Genomic DNA, 22,617 nt, shown 5'->3' with positions numbered 1-22,617 from the left:
GGTTTACTTACAAGACTGGTTGTGGAGACAGGGCGATGGGGAGGAGAGTAGGAGAGCAGACTGTAGGAAGGGGTGGGACAGTAACAGTCGGAATTGGGAAGCCATTGGATGAATGTCCCGCCCACCCTTCCTGGGATAGGGTAGTAGGTTGGAGGTATGTAGGTATTGAGATGATGGTTGAGACCCCTTGGATGGGGTAAAAAATCTGTTGGTGGGATACAAGTGGGGAACCATCGTTGGTATGGTGTCCTCTGGTTGGGTGTGGTCCAATAAGAGGGACCAGGTAATGGTAGACCTGTTAGGTCTGTGGTCAAGTGTTTATGTCCCTGAGTCAGTGTTTTGCGGCTGGGGACATTTATCTTTGGTTACTGTTATTTATTATTTATTTTGTTTAATACAGGGCCTGACGGCCATTTAACTCAACCTTGTGTTTTATTAGGGTAAAAGGGGGTGGAGTTTTAGAGGGGTTATGTAGGAGTTTGGTGGCGACCTCTGAGCTACCCTAGTTGTGTCATTATGCATTTACCCGGGAGGGGCAGCCATGTTTGCTTATTACATCTGCTCCTCAGGTTATTCCTTACCCATAGATATGAGCTGCCACCTGGCTTGATCAGTCTACATGGTTGCACATTCATCACTGCAGTTTCTGACTGCAGTAATAAACAAACACTCAAAGAGCAATGTGTTACAATACTAGGAAAAACTGGAAATAAAGAAATTGTAAAATTTTGTCAACATTTTTATTTTTTTGCTAAACATTACTCAAAAATTGTTTTAACTGCAAATACAGTATTTAAAAAATAAATCTTTATTAGTCAGACTTTAAAGTTTATTCATAATAGACTAGTGCGCCTAAAACATCCTAACAGTCCTGCCTTCCATTATGTTGATAAATGAATCAGTACATGAAACCGGAGTGGGAATTTCAACACAGAAATGTTACAGCACCGCCTAAATCCAATGGATGGAGAGCCGTTTCCTGCTCTCACGAGGATTACTTGAACTGTGATTTAATCAAGGGAGTTCCCTCTTATGAAAAGCTAATAATGTAAACAAACCATCATGTATCTGCCGTAAAACTACAGTGCTTCTCTGAACAATAGCTAGGAAACATGCTCTGCTTTGTAGTTTAATGGAAGTTTACATACGCACTGTGCTATATAAATCAATATAATAGCTGTATGCATTGCAAATTAAGATTGCCCAACATTTATATTTCAGTAATAGGGGAAAGTAAAACAGGGATGGGGAAGTTACGGTTATCTTTCCTGTAGAATTCTTCTTTTCAGAGTTCAGAGTTCTTTTTCCAGCCAATTGACAGTAATAGGAAGTAGGGTGACATGTTCTCTTGAGAACCCCTTCACCCGCTGATAATTACCCTCCATGTTTGCAATTGTGAATATAACAATTATTAGATTTTAATTAAAATCGAATTTTAAAATGTCAATCTTAATTTAATTAAAGAGAAAAGTACAAGAGAGGTAGGTGAGCTAGATAAATAGAGATAGATGAGGTAGCTGAGCTAGATAGATAAATAGAGATGGATGTTGATTCAGAGCTGTCATTAGGAAGTCTCAATCAGTCAGGGTCGAAGCAGATGCCTGCAGTGACTAGTTTGTGGCTGGGCTCGGAATGTGGCCACCACTGTGAATAATATCCTGACTATTTCATGAATAGAGAGTAGGGCTCTTGTCCTTATATGGAAGAGTTTTCCAGTTACAAAATAAACACTGGAATTTGTTGGAGTTTTGTCCTTTCCCAAGGCTTCAAAATAATAATTGGAATTAATATGCGCTGGCAAGTCTCAAGTGCTGTTTGCCAGGTTTACGAAAAACGCTGTTTCCAGCTTCGTGAAGTGGGCCCAGGAAAGCATACAATTTCTGACTAGGACATTTTTCATGAACACATTGTAGCTCAAGGCATTAGAACTGGGAAGCCATATACCATCTTGTTTCAGTGATTTTACCAGCATTTAGAAAACTTTATATAGAAATCTCCTGCAAATATATCAATATATCCCCGGAGGGTATGCTAAGAGAGTATCAGCCTTTTTATCAGACGCTATACAGTACCACGCTCAGGACGTGACTCCTGGCGAAATGGCACCTCTCCTAGACCCCCTTGCTCTGGGGTGGCTATCAGACGAGGAGAGGACTCATCTGGTCAGGCCTATCACTGCAGAAGAAGTACACGCTATTATTAACACATTGGCCACTGGGAGGGCCCCGGGCCCTGATGGTTTGCCTGTCGAATTTTACCTGTCTCATGGATCCCCTGCTGGCAGATCTGTATACCCATTGTCTGGAGGGTGGGGCGCTCCCACCCTCCATGGCAGACGCACACATTATTCTAATCCTCAAGCCCAATAAAGATCCCAAACAGTACGCCTCTTACAGGCCCATAGCACTTCTCAACATTGATTTCAAAATGTTATCTAAATTAATCACCATTAGACTCAACCCACTTCTGCCCTCCATTACAGACCCGGACCAGACTGGGTTCATGGCCAATAAATCAACGGATATTAACCTCCGCAGACTAATACCCAACTTGCATGCCATACATGACAATGTGGGCACTAGAACGATTGCCTCCTTCGACATCGAAAAGGCGTTCGATTCGATTGAATAGCCATTTCTCTGGGAAACTCTGCGGAGGATGGGATTTCTGTTGGTCTTTATTACCTGGCTGCAAACTATATACAAATCCCAGAGGGCGGCTATCAGACTGGGGGGGACATCTCTCCCCCCTTTCTCCAGGGGTACCAGTCAGGGTTGCCCTCTATCTCCAGCATTGAGGGTCTCGGCCCACTAAAAATAGCGTGGCTGGAGGAGAGGGTAGCTCTGTATGCAGACGACCTCCTGCTCTTTCTGAACGACATGGGCCCCTCCCTCAAAGGAGCGCTGCAAGTACTGACTGACTTCTCTAAAATGACAGGACTACAGGTGAACTGGACAAAATCCCAATTGCTAGCTATAGACCCTGCGGCTAAAAGTCTAGCCCCGCCAGATCTCCAACTGCAATGGGTAGACGAAATGGTGTACTTGGAGGTACGCGTCTCGAGGGACGCGTCCAGCTTTATACCCCTTAATCTAGAACTGGTGGTCCAAGGAGTCAAAGTCAAACTAAAAGCCTGGGAGAACCTTCCTATATCCTTATTAGGCCGCATTAACTTAATAAAAATGAAAATCATACCTAAATTTACCTACCTATTCCGTAATTCCCCACAATGGATATCTTGTTAATTTTTTACTAAATTTAACCGACTCTTTTCCTCCTTCCAAATCCTCCTAGATTTAAATTGTCCACACTGATGCGTCCGGTGTCGCAGGGGGGTTTGGCGTTTACAGACTGCCGGAAATATTTTCTCGCAGCCCAGCTGGTCACGGCAGTTTGGTGGCTGGTGCCGGATGTGTCCAACCCGGTGTCAGTTCTGGAGGCGGCAGTGGTTCGTTCTGTAGAGGCTCTAACACGTTTGCCCCTTCGCGGACCACCTCCATGCACACAACTCTGAGGGCCTGGAGGGCGGGATTGAGAATTTAGAGGTTCCCACGAAATACAGTCTCCCCACATGCCCCCCTATGGAACAACCCTACATTGCCCCATTTTTACTCACTACCAGACCCCAAACAATGGGCCAAATGTGGTATTAAACTGTTATTTGACCTCACCACCGGCACGGCTATACGCCCCTTTAATCAGCTAGTATCCCAAAACAACGTGCCTCCCTCACATCTATTTTGTTATATGCAACTGTCTCATGCGTTTAATGCCCAGGTAACGCCAAATAGTGCAGTCTGATCTGGAGAGGGTAATTCGAAATGAATGCACTGGGAAACCGACCTTGGTCCTCCACGCGCATCTCCTTAGAGTTTCCTCTCCAGATTTGTGTAAGCTCCGTCAGCGATGGACACAGGGCATCCCGGGACTGGACTCCGAGGATTGGGAGGACATGTGGGACTTCCCCTTCAAAATCCTGGTCTCACTTGGAGACCGTCTCATAAAATACAAAATCCTACATCGGGCTTATATAAACCCGTACAGGTTGCATAAAATGAGAACCTCCCTGTCCTCGGAGTGCTGGAGGTGTACGGGGGATCCGGGCGACTTTATACACATCTTCTGGTCCTGCCCGGTAATTGAACACTACTGGGCACAAGTACTCTCAGTAATACAAGAGGTGGTGGGAATAGCTGTGGCCCCAACCCCGCAGATATGCCTTCGAGGCTTAGTAGAAGAATTAGCCCCCAGGGTGGCAGAGAGAACTCTGATAGGACTCCTGTTATTCTATACCAGAAAAATGATCACGTGCCCCGCCATCCATATTGCTATGGAAAACACATGTCAATAAAGTACTGCCATTATATAAGGAAACCTACCAAAATAGAGGATGCCACAAAAAATATGATAGAGTGTGGCCCAAATGGCTAGCGGAGGCCTCCACGGCAACCGCAGACTGATCGTGCATGTACTTAATACCACTCTATGTGTTGATGTGATTTTGATACATTTGGGTGTGTTTTTTTTTATCTTTATTATTATAATCTCTGTTATGGGTTTATGGGATATATTTCATTGTCCCTTGGGTCTCGACTGAGATATCTGATCCTTAGACGTTTCATTTGAGTGGGCGCCAATACAGCACTAGTTTGTTTGTTTGTTATATCTTGTGACCGTGCTACAGCTGTATGTTACTAATGATGGAAGCAGCCTATTGCCGGCTGGTACTGACTCCTGCGTAGGTCTAATCCCAATGCTGTGGCAGGTATACTGTTGTTTGTTTGTTTGTATGTTTTATACACAATAAAAAGATTTTCAAAAAATATATATCAATATATCAAACAATAATGGCTACGGTGAACCAGAACTCATGGGAGGTGAAGCTGGCCCACTCATGGTGTATCCATGCAGTACTTACTACTTAATCTCACCATAGTAGATTACATAACATGCCCACAGGCAAAGAAGCTCCAACCACCCAAAAGTACTCAATGAGGCCCTTTCTTTTAACGTTACAGGGAGTTATAGGGCCCCTTGATTCATTGGCTTTTTTTTCCAGTAAAAATTAGGGCTGTTACTGATTTAACATTTTCGTGTTCGATTAATCGATTTTTTTTTTATTGATAATGGACTAATTTTGATTAATTATAACGCAATTTTTTGGATCACCACCATATATAGTCCCCACTGTAATATCCACAGACATCTCCCCCACTGTAATATCCACAGACATCTCCCCCACTGTAATATCCACAGACATCTCCCCACTGTAATATGGTCCACCCCCACTGTATAGGAAGATTAGTGCTTGCTTAGTCTTACCAGAGAAGCCGGCCGAGCACGAGCAGTTGAGGCCGGGTGATGACGTCAGAAATACAGTTTGACCAGAGTTTGACAATTTTTGGGGGCAATTGTGACTTGCGTATGTTAATTTACATAGTGGGAGAACCATATATATGGCTGCCTTTCATTCCCCCACAGTGGGAGACTGTGGGATCTTCCAGTTGACCAATATAGTCTGTCTAGCATAGACTGCTGAATAAAAAAATAACAAATTAACAAAGCCGGTGTGTGCCATATTGTCTGTCATAATCAAAATAAAAATAAAGGGGTCTCAGGCAATCGAAAGACCACCATCAGAATTTATGATAAATACTACTTTGTACCAAAAGGCCTGAATGCAAGGACAGGTCCACAGCATGTGTATAATGGCGTCTTCCACAGTACAATGCTGAGGCCTCGTACACACGACCGAGGAACTCGACGGGTGAAACACATCGTTTTGCTCGTCGAGTTCCTTGTGAGGCTGTCGAGGAACTCGGCGAGCCAATTTTCTCCATTCATGTCGAAGAAAAAGAAGACATGCTCTCTTTTTGGCTCGACGAAATCCTCGACAGTTTCCTCGTCAAAAAATGTACACACGACCGGTTTCCTCGGCAAAAAAAAAAACCCAGCAAGTTCCTTGCTGTTTTTTGCCGAGAAACTCGGTCGTGTGTACGAGGCCTGACAGGTGCTTGAAGTGGTGGGATATATGCAAGTGGAGTGTAGTAGATTCTACGTATTAGCTTGAGCTGAATAAACCAATCTCGATATCATATGTCAAAAAATGTTCCAAGTGCTTGGACCAGTCTTCCTCAGTGAGAGAAGGAAGATCGCCAATAAAGGCTATATAGCCTAGGCCCATTAGTGAAATTAAGCTCTGAGTAAATGGAGGAAAGTGACTTATCTAGATCCTCTGTCGTCAGGACCTCCTCTAATGTGTGAGAGAACAGGGAAACCCTGTGGCAAAATTGCATATTAACTGCATGTCTGAGTTGGTAATAACGGAAAAGCATATTGAGTCGTGAAAAGGCGAGCTTTAAAGATTCAAAACTAAGAAGGCTTCCCCGAGAGATAATAGAGTTGATTTACTAAAGGCAAATAGACTGTGCACTTTGCAAGTGCTGTTGCTCCAGAGCTTAGTAAATTATGTAAAACTTTTGATTTGCAAAGAATAACCAATCATGTTCAAGGAAAAGTTTAAAAAACATTTTGGCTTGGACATGATTGGATGATGGAAGTCAGCAGAGCTTCTGGTCATTTACTAAGCTCTGGAGAAACTTCACTTGCAGAGGGCAACAGTCTATTTACCTTTAGTAAATCCACCCCTATGTGCCATATGCAGGTAATTATTTAATTGGGTTATTAAGGACGTGTTAGGCCATTGACCAGGTCACTAGACTAGCAAACATTCTCTAAAGCTTGAGTACTGTTACATGGCAGAGAGAGTAATGTCACCATACTCCTGGTATCAGTGACACCAGCCAATACTAAGGATTCTGATGCTGGCCGTAACAGAAGATGGAGTGGCGACTGGCGAGTGAGTTACGGCAGTGCATTGAGGGCCCCTTTACATGAACATTGCCACTTTGCCCTGAATGGGCAAAGCAGAACTGTCCTTTATTTGCCATTTTTACCTTACTCTAAATTTGCCATAAACATTTGTCTTCAAGCTGACTTACTCAATATGACTTATTATTATACAAGATTTATATAGCGCCAACAGTTTACGCAGCGCTTTAAAATATAAAAGGGAGACAATACAGTTATAATACAATAACATACAAGAGGATTAAGAGGGCCCTGTTTAGAAGAGCTTACAATCTAATAGGGTGGGGCAGGTGGTATTAGCAGTCTTGTTGGGATGGAGTGTAATAGGTTAAAAACTGACCCTTCCTGAAGGAAATTCGGCTTCAGGCGCCATCCTTTGTTGGTCACATTATCAAAGTATTTGGTCTTGTAAACCTTGTTGAAGGAGGAGCTAAGAATTCAGCCTGGCTGATGCTCCCCTTTAGCATAGATTATATGACCCAATACTTAGGCTTTTGTCCATGTGAGCAGCATTAGAGGGAGCTTAGGGCAGCGTTTTCCCCATGCATAGGTAAGTATTTTAGGCCATCCATTGCACTATTTATCTCTCCCACAAAGACAGTTAATACGGGTATCAGTACTGTTCAGCTTTAATCTCTGCTAATCCTCCGATAAGTCTGTGTATTTTTGAGACAAGTGCCCTATTAAGCAGTAGATGGAATCACACTCATTGAGCAGAGCAGATCTGTAATTAAGAAGTTGAATGTAAGAACACAAGCTGACGCTCCAATTGGCTAATAAGAGTTTTAACCTTCAACCATTCTACATGTGATGATCTCCCTGAAGCCTAATAAGTAGCCTGAGGCTGCAAAAATTCCTCAGATGTCTCAGGAAGGTGCTCCGTTGGCCCCAAGCCTCTATTTTCACTCGTTAGGTAGGATATCTGCCACCTTTAACAGCACTCTTTTCCAAGGTTCCTTTTATTTAACCCTTACCTAATCACAACCCGTAATTGAGCTTTTACAAGTAAAGATACTTTAGTATGAGCACAGTATAAGGGCCAATGCACACTTGTTGTTTTGGCAATGTGCACTAATTCACAGATTGCTCTGTGTGCAATGTGTTGTGGCATCATTCATTGTAAATGGCACCCAACACCTCGTACAGCAGAGCCCAACACCCAGTGCACTACACAAATTATAAGGGTTAACAGCAGTGGCTGTATAGGGCATTCTACAAATGAAAACTTAGCCCCCATACACACTATTAGATTTTCTGCAGATTTTTTTCTTTAGATTGACCAAAACCGTGTAATATGAGGTCAAACCTTAAAGTTTTAAGGGTTTTGAAAAAGAAAACAACCACCACATCATACTTACCTCCACTGTGCAGCTCTTCTAAGGGTTCCTTGACGGCTTTCACGACTACTCCCCGCAAGAGCTAACCACCTCTGGGAAGCTCTCTCCCAAAGTGGGTTACCTTGCGGGCACGCTCCTATGTGCCATAGCCGCCGAGTGTATCACTCGGCCCCGCCCCCCCGGTGCGCCATTTCATTGATTTGATTGACAGCAGCGGGAGCCAATAGCTGCGCTGCTATCAATCATCCAATGAAGAGCCGACAAGAGCTGGGGAAATCAACGCAGGATCGCGCCCAGGAGATTCGGGGCTCAGGTAAGTAAAACGGGGGCTCGGGGGGGCGGTGACTGCAAGGTGTTTTTTCACCTTAATACATAGGATGCATTAAGATGAAAAAACACGAAGCTTTACAACCCCTTTAAGAATTTACATTTAGATGCAATCAGGCCGACCCTTGCACTACATGGCTTTGGTAAATCTGAAGACAAAAATCTGCAGAAAATCTAATAGTGTGTATGGGGTCTAATGCCGCGTACACACGATCGTTTTTCATGATGTGAAAAATGACTTTTTTTTTTATGTCGTTCATAATTAACTCAACGTGAAAAATGGGCATTAAAAATTTAGAACATGCTCAAAATTTTCGCGTTGTTTCTAACAATTATCGTGTATAGGGTTTAACGATGGGAAAAAACACGCATGCTCAGAAGCAAGTTATGAGACGGGAGCACTCGTTCTGGTAAAACTAGCGTTTGTAATGGAGATAGCACATTCGTCACGCTGTAACAGACTGAAAAGCACGAAGACTGAAAAGCGCAAATCGTCTCTCAAACTTTTACTAACACAAAATCAGCAAAATTAGCCCAAAGGGTGGCGCCATCTGAATGGAACTTCCCCTTTATAGTGCCATCATACGTGTTGTACGTCACCGCGCTTTGCTCCAGCATTTTTTTTTCACGATCGTGTGTAGGCAAGGCAGGCTTGACAAGAATCACGTCGAGAAAAACTTTGTTTTTTCTAGGACAAGAAAAACGTCCGTGTGTACGCGGCATTAGGCTAGGTTAAAAAAAAAAGTGCAGCGAATATAGAAAATGGAGTGCAGCAGATCTCTATATGAAATCAATGATGTATGAATGGAACAGAAGAATTGGGAGATCCATTTGTACCAAAGCATTGGTAAATGTTGGTTGGTATGCACCAAATTCTTATGCACGCAAGAATTTAGCCCAAAAAATAAGCAAATTGGTATATCACCCAAGGTACTGTATGTATTGTAAAGGTATATGTATTGGAGAATATAAAGTTCTTATTTTACATATATAAGCAGTTTTCTATGGTGGTAATATAAATATTACCACCATTAGACCACCATTACCATACCCTTTTCAAGAAATACATTGTACTACGTTTCTGGCTGATGCTTCCGATTCAATATTTTAGTCTGTATTTAAAGCGGGGGTTCACCCTAAAAAAAAATTCTAACATTACATTGAGCTCACTTCTGACATTGACAGTATGCAGATAATTTTTTCTTTTTGCCGTACATACTGTTGTATCGTTATTTTCCCCCCGGCTTCTGGGTAGTGAATCCCGCGGGAGTGGGCGTTCCTATGCACAGGCTAAGTGATTGACGTATGACAAAAGCTTCCCCCCGGCGCATACGGCTGCGTCACGAGTTGCCGAAAGAAGCCGTACTGTGAGTCGGCTCTATACGGCGCCTGCGCACCGACGTTCGGCTTCTTTCGGCAACTCGTGACGCGGCCGTATGCGCCGGGGGGAAGCTTTTGTCATACGTCAATCACTTAGCCTGTGCATAGGAACACCCACTTCCGCGGGATTCACTACCCGGAAGCCGGGGGGAAAATAACGATACAACGGTATGTACGGCAAAAAAAAAAAAAAATAACAGGAAAATGTCAATGTCGGAAGTGAGCTCATTGTAATGTTATAATTTTTTTTTTTTTAGGGTGAACCCCCACTTTAAAGTCTGGAACAAGTGTGTAGATGAGGAATTTTGACTTTTCCCTGATGTTTGTCTCCATCTAACCACTAGGGACGCAGGCAACAATACAGTAAAACCTTGGTTTGAAAGTAACTTGGTTTGAGAGCGTTTTGCAAGACAAGCTAAATTTTTAAATACATTTTGACTTGATATACAAGTGATGTCTTGATATACAAGTAGTGTCATGTCACAACTGAGTATAAAAGAAAAGAGAGGCGCCTCTAAGTGTTCTTTAATTTCCATTATTTCTTATGGGGAAATTTGCTTTGATATACAAGTGCTTTGGATTACAAGCATGTTTCCGGAACGAATTATGCTCGTAATCCAAGGTTTTACTGTAAAAGCCTGAAAAAGGGTCTAATCTTTTGCTACTTTTACTACTAAGAAACATTTAGATACACGTAGCTTCCCTACTGCCAAAATAACTAATTGCAGAATAAAGTAGGAAGTTTCTAGCTGACAACATGCAAACACCATCTTCAGTTACTTTATTAACTAACATAATCGTAATGTAAAATATCTGTGCTTGGCTGTATAAGCCCTTGACTGATCTGTCCTATCCAAATTTCACTCACTCTTAGAAATTTGAAAGAACAATATGCACTGCCCATAATAACCAATTAAATTCAAGTTGTCATGCCTCCTGAGATGGTTTAAAAATGAAAGGGAACAAACATGGCCAAAACAAAGCAGAATTATCGCAGACACAGTTGTACTGTATTACCTAGTGGTGATTCAGAAAATATGTCCTTCCTGCCAAATGAACACTGACTGTACTTGTACTATAGTATTATTAATACACTCAAAGTTAAGCCTATTATTTTATGGGGTTTGTTCAGCTCCAACCACTAAATACAGACAAGACCCGGTGCCTAAATTCAGATGCCAATCTGTGCCAGTGCAATTAAATAAATTGCTGTAATAAAATGTTGATTACAGACAACTTTGCCAGTTTAATTTTGACTTAGGAAGTTGTAAGGAAAACATTGTTGGCACTTTTCACCAATGATCCTTCTTGGGTCCACCTTGGGCAGCAGAGTAGGATACAGAAAGTAAAATTTTGCTGCATTATGGTTCTAGGGTCCTGGCTATGTCCCCCCCCCCCCCCCCCCCCCCCCCCCCCCCCCCCCCAGATTCTCCCTCTAGGCACTGTATGTGGCAGGGAGGCAATAAACTATAGCCTGCTTTTGGACTAGAGGCCTTGCGTAAGAGACGGTTACACAGACGAAACTCGTCAGGCGACTTAGCCACCTGACAAGTCGCGCTCCGTTCTGTACTATGGAACAGTTCTAATAGAAGCGACGACTTCGAAAAATGTTCCTGTAATACTTTGGGACGACTTCAGGGCGACTTGCATTGACTTCAATACAGAAGTCATTTTGCAAGTCGCCTCTGAAGTTATGGGCAGATCGCCTTGCAGAGTCGCTCGGCAAGTCGTGCTGCCCCAGTGTGAACCGGCTTTGAAGGGATCAAGGCAAACTGGGCTCCAGTTATTGTCATTGCTTGTGTATTGAAATAATTGCCTGTTTATTCTAACTTTTCTTATTCATAACATGTCCTATTACCCTACCACCGTCATACGCACAAAAATCTCAGGTTTATAGATGCCAAGGTAGGCTTGTGAAATTCAACTTTTCTATTTGTCCTGGAGACCATTGTTACTGAAACAGAACATGATGGGAAGCCCAAGAGGTGAGACAGGCGCAATGACACCTGTTAGTGGATTTCTCTTAAATTCAGAGAGATTTTCTCTTACTTCCTGTTTTTCTCTGGAACAGGAAGTAAGTGGGAATCTCCCCAACACAACACAGACAGCAAAAGAAAACCTGGCAGGGTCTATAACTCCTTAGCACTCTACTTTGAAGCAAAAGAAAATGTTTGCTCTTTAAAAGATACAGTTTGATGGCCCTTTACTATAGTGCAAAAGCAGAATCAAGGTTTCCACATCAAACAAGAAAATGTAAAATGACAAGCCAAAGACAGCCATAAACATGAGGTGCTGGCAGGAAGCCAGGACCACTTTACGACTTGACATAAACATAAACACTCAGCAAGAGACAGGCAGTTCTTTCCCCATGGCTGGTTGTCCTGGTGGTGTCTGCTCTGTTCAGAAAGTCCTTCAACATGCCAAAAATTCTCAATCTGAAAACAATTAGCCTGATTGGGCAACAATGATTTTATGTCTATGGGACGCTAAGGCTGGCTAGATTTTTGAATGAACGTTTGTAAGAAAATCTCTTTAGTAATTTTGATAATTTCGACACAGACTTTTGTTTTTAACATTCATTTTTTATATGAATTTTTTATATAAAATAGAAACAAACATTTAGAAAATGAAAACTTTCTGGAGGAAATTCTGCTAGCGTATGACCTGCTTTAGGCTAGGTACACACTTGAAGTTTTTTTTCGTTCAACCCAGCGGGCTGAGTGAAAAAAAAAAGAGAGATTGCCATACTAACTAAGTGATGTTAGTGTGGCAATCTCCCCCCGTTGCACCTTTATGTTCTCCGCCAGAACACACTGATCAGGCCCGGCAGCCATTGGCTGCCAGAGCTGATCGGATTCTTCCAGCATGCCCGTTCAACAGAAGTTTGTCATTAGATTGGCTTCTGTCAGACAGACTGTTGTATACACTGGTCGAATGTTGAACCGGCCAATTCCTGACTGATATTCGGCTTGCATGTACCAGCCTTTAACTACTTCCCATTCACACAATAGCCTAAGGCCCCGTACACACGTTTTGCTCGTCGAGTTCCTTGTAAAGCCGCCGAGGATCTCGGCGAGCCAAGTTTCCCCGTTGACTAACGAGGAAATAGAGAACATTTTCTCTATTTGGCCCGACGAGATCCTCGACGGTTTCCTCGGCCGAAAGTGTACACACGGCCGGGTTTCTCGGCAGAATACGGCTCCGATCGAGTTTCTGGCTGAATTCTGCCGAGAAACTCGGTCGTGTGTACGGGGCATAAGAACAGCTACAGCACGTTCCTCCAGTTCTGGGGCACTCATCGGTCTCACTCTGTGAAAGCTGTGTCCTTTGGACACAGCTGATCACAGATCATGCTAAAGGGCCAATCACAGCGGCCCTTTACTATATGACCAGCTGTGTCCAATCACAGCTGATCACATGCAAACAGACTTTACAGTTAGCTGCAGCCCGTGCCTCACAAGTGGTGTCTGGGTGGGCAAATGATTGGCAATAACTGGCAAGGCAGTCAGTACATTGTCCATACTGATAATCAGGGCACTGATCATCAGTGCCCTGATTATCAGTGTAGCCCCATCTGTGCCAATCAGTGTCCATCAGTGCAGCTTATCAATATCGTCTCATCAGTTCCTTCTCATCAGCACCTATTAGCGCATGTAGCCAGAGGTTGGGGGGCCAGACAGCCTCGGAAATACTCAATACTTGGAAAGGCTCTGGAACAGAGTATTTCCGAGTATTCTCCAAACAGTTCTGATCGGCTCCCGTATCCCCACACCACAGGACAAATGCGGTACTGCACACCTCTGTGGCTTGAATCCTGCTTGTTTTGCAAGACGACACTCGCAAAGCGAGTCAGCATTTTTTTTTTAAAAGTGCTCGTATTGCGAAACGTTCATTAACCGTGTTGCTCGCAATCCGAGGTTTCACTGTACTTATTTGTAAAATGTTATAACATAAACTAAGAAAAAAGTTTTTGTTTTGTTTTTCAAAATTTTTACTTTTTTTGTTTGTTTAATAAATAATTTAAAAAATCCAGTGGTGATTAAATACTACCAAAAGAAAGCTTCATCTGTCTCAAAAAAACTATAACGCGCATGACCGCGCAATTGTCATTCAAAGTAGGGCAGTTCTGAAAGTTAAAAATGTATATCATGTATAGGATGCCCCTCTTCAGTGAAGAGATGATATGCTGTAACCTCTAGCAACCAATCGGTGAGCAGCATTAGTGTACAGTAATCGCTAGCAACCAAACAAGTAACCTCTAGCAACTAATCAGTGAGCCGTAATGTGTGCTGTAACCTCTAGCAACCAGTCAGTAAGTGGTAATGATATGCTGTAACCTCTGGCAACCAATTGCAATCACTGGATACAGTAAACTGTTTTTAAAGCGGGGGTTCACCCAAAAACACATTTTTAACATTACATTCAGCCGAGTTGTCCTAATGACAATCGGCTGTTTTATTTTATTTTTTTCCATACATACCTTATTTTCACCGCCGCTTCCGGGTAGGTCTTCTTCGGGACTGGGCGTTCCTATCTGATTGACAGGCTTCCGACCGTCGCATACAGCGCGTCACGAGTTGCCGAAAGAAGCCGAACGTCGGTGCGGCTCTATACGGCGCCTGCGCACCGACGTTCGGCTTCTTTCGGCAACTCGTAACTCGTAGTATGCGACGGTCGGAAGCCTGTCAATCAGATAGGAACGCCCAGTCCCGCAGAAGACAAACCCGGAAGCGGTGATGAAAATAAGGTATGTACGGGGGAAAAAAAAGGGCCGATTGTCATTAGGACAACTCGGCTGAATGTAATGTTAAAAATAGATTTTTTTGGGTGAACCTCCACTTTAAGTCTAGCTGATATTTATTGTATGTCTCAGAGCAGGTGGAGAGCAAAATTGCATGTGACCGTTTCTGCGGCGCAGACACCGACGCCAAAGGCCATACCCCAAGAATCTGATCCCACTGCTCACCATGAATGGTGCCAAGATCTCTCTCCCTTCCCTCCCAGCAGGGTAAAAGATCAGAGGCTTGGATATGGGATAGGAGGTGCATGTAGATTCGAGAAACAATGCCCTTCGTTGTCCTGTACTTTAAATGATCACTTGTATTGATTCAATTTTTTGAAAGTAATCAAGTTGGTTAATCATTTTCACTGACATCTATTCCTAAAATCCTTATTTAGCAATCATTTTTGTACCTAGAATGTTTTGTGCCTGGAATCTTCCTAAAATAGGCCAGTGTATACACAGCCCAACACGCTACATAAACAGAAGAATATTATAAAGTAATTGTGATAGATTTATGATATACAGTTTATACACAGAGACATGACAACCTAGAGGGAGTTTTATGAAGATCAAACAAAATATAGAGAGATAAGAGAATTTCAGTCAAAGGTTATCGGTCCTTGTTGTCATTCCTTGCACGGGATTGGGGCTGTCTAACCAGAAACTCTATCCTGCCAGTCCTATCTCTCTCCAGCATCTAGACTGTTCCTGGCATGAGCTGTCTCAGCATGTCTCAGTGGGCTTCTGCATGCTTGTTTCCTGTCTTCTTGGAATAAGTGCATGACACAATGATAGTCCTATTCCTCTGTAAGGACCCACCCAATGATTTCTACATCCCGACAAACTAGTAGTTTACAAAGCCAATAAACGCATCAGGCTTACTTAGTGCAAAATACTGTAATTATAAACCAATCAGAATTTATCTTTCACCGGCTTGATTATATTAAACTGAAGTTTCATTGGTAACTGACGGTTACAGCAGCTTGTTCTTGGCAATGGTTTATAGAATTAAAAGGTCAGCCCAGCTCTCTTGATCTGAAGTTTCTCATGAAACATATTATTATTATTTTTTTTTTTAAGTGGTTGTTTACCTACAGTTAAAGTGGTTGTAAACCCCCCCAAAAAATGGAAAAATCTGCAAGACAAAGGCATAATGAGCTAGTATGACTAGCATCAGGGCTCAAGTCCTGCGGGAACGTGTGGGAATGGAGTTCCTGCACTTTTTTCACAGCAGGAACGCAGTTCCCTTTGCAGGACTAGAGCAGCCGAGCCGCCCGAGCCAATCCTTCGCTGAGCGACGATGCCCAGCTCGAGTCACTGTCAGGGGCAGGCGAACCTTAGTAATCCTTTATGTTACTAGCAGCTTCCTGTATATTCATCGCGTAGTGTGCGGGTATTCCGTCACTTCCTCGATGCTGCAATGTCTCCTGGGAGCTTTTGTCATTGTTCCCAGGAGACATTGCGGAGGTCTGCCGCGAGTTATCGCGGGATTTAGAAAGAACTTGCTTCTAGTAATTAAAACATGCGGTTTAGTAATTATGCATATGAGTGTATCATTTTTTTTCTTTTGGTGGGGGAGTGGATCTTGGGTGGGAGTTCCCACACTTTTTTCCCCAGGACTTGACCCCTGACTAGCATTCAAGCTCATTATGAATTACATACCTTAGATCGAAGCCCCCGAAGCCTTCCTCATACCTCCTGCCGTCAGCAGACATCTCTCCTGGAGGTTACTTCCGGATATCGCTGCTCCAGCACTATGATTGGCCGGAGCGGCCATGACGTCACTCTGTGCATTCGCTCGGGAGCTGTCAAAGCCAGCATTATCATTCTAAAAATCGGCATTCTCAGTGCGCCTGCGCCGATTTCTATGGCGTGAATGCGCCATAGACATTGGTGCATTTTTCTCTGCAAATATCTCCTTAACCATGTAGGTTAAGGAGATATCTCTTGCACCTATAGGTAAGCCTTAATCTAGGCTTACCTGCAGGTGCAAGTGATCAGAGAGGGTTTACAACCACTTTAAGCCTATAATAAGGCTTACCTGTAGGTAAAATGAATATCTCCTAAACCTATACGGTTTAGGAGATAATGACCTTGCATGCAGCCGCTGATGTTAGTGGCGCCTGCGCTCTGAATGTCCAGCGGATGCTGCCGGATTATCGGAGTTTCCTGCTGGAAAGAAGACTCCCGCCGCATGTGCGGGGGTGACAACATTGGGGCTCCGGCCACTCACAGTGCTGGAGCCGCGAACCTGGAAGAATCGCCAAGGTAAAATGCCAGATCCCTCGGAGATGACAGGGAGACAGAGCGGGGGCTTCGATCTAAGGTAAGTATGCGGTGCATACTAGCTCATTATGCTTTTGCCTTATAGGTTTTTTATTTGCTTTGTTTTTCTGGGTATACAACCGCTTTAATAACAGTCATGTTATCCTTACAGTACCTGCTATATACAATGGATTTGCACAGAGCAGCCCAGATTCTCCTCTCGGGTCCCCCACCAACGCTCCTGGCTCCTCCCCCTTGACCAGTACCCTAATAGCAAGCCGCTTGCTATGGGGGCACTGGTGTCTGCCTGCTCCCGAGCCTCGCTCTGTTTACTAAAGGCAAATAGACTTTGTACTTTGCAAGGTCAGTTGCACTCTGCAAAAGCAGTTGCTCCAGAGCTTAGTAAATGAGCAGAAGCTCTGCTAACTTCCATCATCCAATCATGTGCAAGCAAAAATTATGTTTGTTTTCTTTTTCTTTTCTTTTTTCTTGCACGCATTTCGGTATTCTTTGCAAAGTGAAGTTTTACCTTTATTTACTAAGATCTGGAGCAACTGCTCTTGCAGAGTGTACAGTCTATTTGTCTTTAGTAAATCAACCCTATAGAGCCACAGTTCGCCCCTGCCCCCTGCTCTCTCCTCATTGGCTTACTGGCTGTGATTGACAACAGTGGGAGCCAATGGCTCCTGTTGCTGTGTCTCAAGCCAATGAGGAGAGAAAGAACTGGGACAGCCGAGGCTCCCGTACACATCGCTAGATTGAGATGGAGCTCAAGTGAGTATAATGGAGGGGCTGTAGGGGGAGCAGCACACAGAAGTTTTTTTTTTTTACCTTCATGAATAGAATGCATGAAGGCAAAAACCTTCAGCCTTTACAATCACTTTAACTTTTTGACAGCCCATGTGTAGTATCTCTCTTCCTTTTCAGTGTTCCAGCCTCCAGGCATTCAACACTTCAGGGAGTATCCTTGCAACAATGTAAAAGCAGAGGTAGGAGACACTCTCCAATGGAGAAGTCCGTATAATACCTCTTCAATTGCAGACAATTGCAGGATTTTTAGAAGTGACTTGGTCACTTTCAAGCTGCATTAAATCCTCAGTAAAATAAATCCAGTTCTTCCTTTAACCACTTACGGACCCCCCACTGTATATATACGTCCTCTTTTTAAACATGGATATCTCAGTAACGGCAGCAGCTGCTGCCACAACTGAGATATCCATGTTTTCAGCTGGCGGCCGTGTAAACGATAACGGCGGTCTCCGCGAGATCGCCGTTATCAGTGGCGGGAGAGGGCCCCCCCCCCCTCCCGCCGCTTTTCCGCGCCCTCCGCCGCTTACCGGAGCCGTCGGTAGCGGCGGAGGAGATCCGATGCTGCCGCCAGGAGAGTGAGGACTTGAGTGAGGGCAAGATGGCCCCCACCCGTCCTCATAGCTCTGCTGGGCGGAAGTGACGTCAAAACGTCAGTCCCGCCCAGCCTCTTAAAGAGACAATTTTTTTTCTGTCATTTTTTTAAATGACAAATTTTCCTTTTTTTTTTTTTTTTTTTGCATTTAAGCCTAAATATGAGATCTGAGGTCTTTTTGACCCCAGATCTCATATTTAAGAGGACCTGTCATGCTTTTTTCTATTACAAGGGATGTTTACATTCCTTGTAATAGGAATAAAAGTGATCATTTTTTTTTTTTTTTTTTTTTTTATATTTTAGTGTAAAAAATAATAAAATCAATAAAATTAAATAAGAAAACAAAAAAAATTTTTTTTTAAAGCGCCCCGTCCTGACGAGCTCGCGCGCAGAAGCGAACGCATACGCGAGTAGCGCCCGCATATGAAAACGGTGTTCAAATCACACAAGTGAGGTATCGCCGCGATCGTTAGAGCGAGAGCAATAATTATAGCCCTAGAGCTACTCTGTAGCTCAAAAAATGCAACTTATAGAATTTTTTAAACGTCGCCTATCTAGATTTTTAAGGGTAAAAGTTTGACGCCATGCCACGAGCGGGCGCAATTTTAAAGCGTGACATGTTGGGTATCATTTTACTCGGCGTAACATTATCTTTCACAATATATAAAAAAATTGGGCCAAATTTATTGTTGTCTTATTTTTTAATTCAAAAAAGTGAATTTTTTCCAAAAAAAGTGCGCTTGTAAGACTGCTGCGCAAATACTGTGTGACAAAAAGTATTGCACTGACCGCCATTTTATTCTCTAGGGTGTTAGAAAAAAAAAATATATAATGTTTGGGGGTTTTAAGTAATTTTCTAGCAGAAAAAAATGTTTTAGTCTTGCAAACACCAAATCTGAAAAACACCTGAGGTCTTTAAGTGGTTAACATCCTAAAATTAGATGTACAATAAAATCTCTTTGTACAAGGAACTTGTGTTTCTCTTTTGTAGGATCTCTGTGCTGTTTCTTTTTCCCCTTCGCTTTCCAGAACTTTCAAACAGGGAGCACACACTATTCAAGTGGGTGTGTTATAAAATTTGGGACTACATGTCCCATAATTCCTGAAGTGCTCTTCACAGCCCCGCCTCCCTATGCCACAGGTGTGACCTAAGGCCATCTCCTCACAGCCTCAATCCCAGCACCAGTCTCCCCACAGCGCAAGAACACAGTGCACATAAGTGGCCTAAGGATGTCTCCTTGCAGCCTCAGCATCCCCGCAGCCCAAGAACAAAGCACGCATGTGTGTCTTAAGGATGTCTCCTTACAGCTCAGTCTTTCCACAGCCTTGGAACAAAGTGTGCATGCATGCCCTAAGGATGCCTTCTTGCTGTCCCAGTCTCCTCATAGCTGACAACATAGCGCACATGTGTGACCTAAGGCTAAGCATGCCTTCTTGCTGTCCCAGTCTCCTCATAGCTGACAACATAGTGCACATGTGTGACCTAAGGCTAAGGATGTCTCCTTGCAGCAACAGTCCCCCCACTGCCAAGAACATATGGGTGCCCTAAAGCCATCTCTTCACAGCCCTTGTCTCTCTGACGCTAGGAACATGCATGTCCATGCTAACCCCAAGGATATCTACCACTCAGCCCCATTCTCCCACTGCCAAAGGTGTGCCCTAAGGCCATCTCCTCACAGACCCAATCTCTCCACTGCCAAGAGCATAGAGCACATGCATGCCCTAAAAATGTCTCCTCACAGCCCCAGTCTCCCTACTGCCAAGAACATAGTGTGCATGCATGCCCCAAGGAAGTTTCCTCACAGCCCCAGTCTGCCCACAGCCAGGAAATATAGTGTGCATTTATGCCCTAAGGATGTCTCCTTGCAGCTCCAGTCTCCATGCTTCCCAAGTCTACCTCATGATTCCTGAAGTGCTGAAGTGGCATGTGGCATGTACAAATAGAGTCTCAGCTGGGAGTGTACACGTCATGGTGGCTTAAGGGAAACCCTGCAAGGCAACAAGAAGTTTTCCAGTGTCTTATATTTCTAATGGACTATGGTGGTGAAATCGCTGCACAAGAATTGCTGGGTCTTACTTAAGATTGAATAATATACCTGAAGGAGAGGGCTCACCCCTGCTGCAGAAGAAGGAAAAGACCCACACTGTAGTTGGGAATAATGGTGGGAAGATCTTAGTGCATTAGTCATTGGATACGTATGAAACCACAAAATAACTCAACACTACCCAAAACTTAAATGTCTTTTTGGGTGGAGTGATACTTTAAGGATGACTATACAAGAGCCAGGGCTGCTTCAAACATACAAGGAACACACATGATAACTGGAAAATGTTACATGATTTTATCAATCTAAGCAACCCACCACAGGCAGTAAAGTAATATTAAACAGCATGCATGCAGAGAATTTACTAAAACTAGATTATCAGAATCTGGTACAGCTGTGCATGGTAGCCAATCAGCTTCTAACCGCAGCTTGTTCAATTAAACTTTGACAATAAAACCTGGAAGCTGATTGGTTTCTATGCAGAGCTGCATCCGATTTTACACGCTACAGTTTTAGTAAATCCCCCCCATAGTGTTGTTAATTATTCACTTAGAATGTCTTTTTAACACTGAGAACTTTTTCTAATTCAGTGGAGCAGTGAAAAATATATGGTCATGAGCACAATGACCCATAACAAGCCAATCAGATCATTCATTTTAATTAGATCAGTGAGAGATGAATTCTAAATAATTGCTACACTGCTCCCTGCCCTCCTCGGATTCAGTTTTAAAGCTGCTTCATAAAAATCTGATGCATTGTAATACAGGACTATATCTTATAACATCCAATCGGGTGTGAGCTTATATCGTCAAAGCTGCAACAAAGAAATGATTACTGCACTCTGATTGGTGGCTGTGGACAACACCTTCTTCTTTATCAGTTTCTTATGGCATGGGGCGAAAAACACTATTTCATTACCCATCTGCTTGTTCTGCACACAATGAGCCACAAGAACCAGACATGGCTTGTATTTTTCAATGCCAAACTGATTTTTGCGGCAACGTCAAAAATGTAAAAGCATGAAGATACACATATGATTAAAAAATATTGGAACAAATGCATTGCATAAAGGAAATTGTAGACAGTTATGTACTCCTGAGCACCGTGCTATGCACTAACCCATTGCAACCAATCAGAAACCATCAGTCTTTGTTTTAGTGGCTCATGGTTGATAAAAGATGACATCTGATTGGTTGCTTGGAGCTGTCTATTAAATTTGCACCAGGATGCACGAAGAGACCCGCAAACTGCAACATCAAGGTACACAAAAAACTGCAACCAATCAGAAACAATCAATCCTTGTTATAATTGCTGATGAAAAATTGGCATCTGAATGGTTGCTATAAAATGGCTATAATTATAACATAAGCACCAAAATGCATAAAAAGACAGATGTGCAGAATAATCCATCCTGTCTGTTAAAGACTTGCAAATTGCAATTTAAACTGGATACACAAAAAAGAAACAAAAACAAAAAAGAAGAAAGAAAGAAAAAGAATTTGAAGAATTTGAAGATGATAGAATTGCCTGGCAACCTCATACATGTTACATTCCTTGCAAACTGCAATACTAAAGATGCATAAAATAAATAAAATATAAAAGAACAACGTAGAGAACTTGTCTGTTGCATCACTTTAAAAAAACAAACGTGAATTTGACAGTAGAAGAAATTCAATTGTCTTACCTCTTACGATGAAACGTTTGCAGCTGGAAGGAAGTCACTGGCTGCTTTGGAAAGAGAAGAGAAAAAAACGACACAGGAGTTGCTTAAAACACAGCTCTATTGAATTAAATTCTCAGACTTTTTTTTTTTGTTAGCCACTCCCCGAAAAGAAAAAAAAAAAAAAACAGGACTTGCACAAAATGAATCCTTATCCCCTATGTTTACAACTGGCAGCCAGTAACAGTCATTGTCCTCAGCCTAGTCCAAGAAGCAGCCAATGGGTTTTGTGTAGCAAGAAAAAAAAGAAAAAGAAAAAAAAGGTGGGTTTTAGCTTGAGTGTAGAAAAATGCTTGTCATTCCCTAAGCATGCTCAGAGTCAGCCCTCATCGCAAAACCAAATTTGAACAGCCTGCCAAAAGCTCTAACATGTCCTTTTTTGGTTATGCTTTCCACGGCCTCTGTAAGTAAATCCACTGTCGAGAGGAGATCATAAGAAATCTTAATCTTCCGGAAAAAAAAAAAAATTGGATGTCTTGTGGAACTCC

General features: G+C 42.9%; 1 protein-coding gene across 4 annotated transcripts in view; it reads right to left on the bottom strand.

Moving 5' to 3' along the window:
- Window positions 1-22,380, bottom strand: part of CALD1 (caldesmon 1) — a 242,678-nt gene extending 220,298 nt beyond the window's left edge. Inside the window, exon 1 of one of the 4 annotated variants that reach the window (XM_040345162.1) lies at window positions 22,094-22,380. The gene's annotated coding sequence lies outside the window, so the exon portion shown is untranslated. The remainder of the gene's footprint in view (window positions 1-22,093) is intronic. The other 3 variants (XM_040345160.1, XM_040345164.1, XM_040345166.1) reach the window with 3 other exon arrangements.
- Window positions 22,381-22,617: the final 237 nt, after the last annotated feature.

This window comes from Rana temporaria, chromosome 3, assembly GCF_905171775.1.
Source record: "Rana temporaria chromosome 3, aRanTem1.1, whole genome shotgun sequence".
NCBI lineage: Eukaryota > Metazoa > Chordata > Amphibia > Anura > Ranidae > Rana > Rana temporaria.
This window is presented reverse-complemented; position numbering and strand designations above follow the sequence as displayed.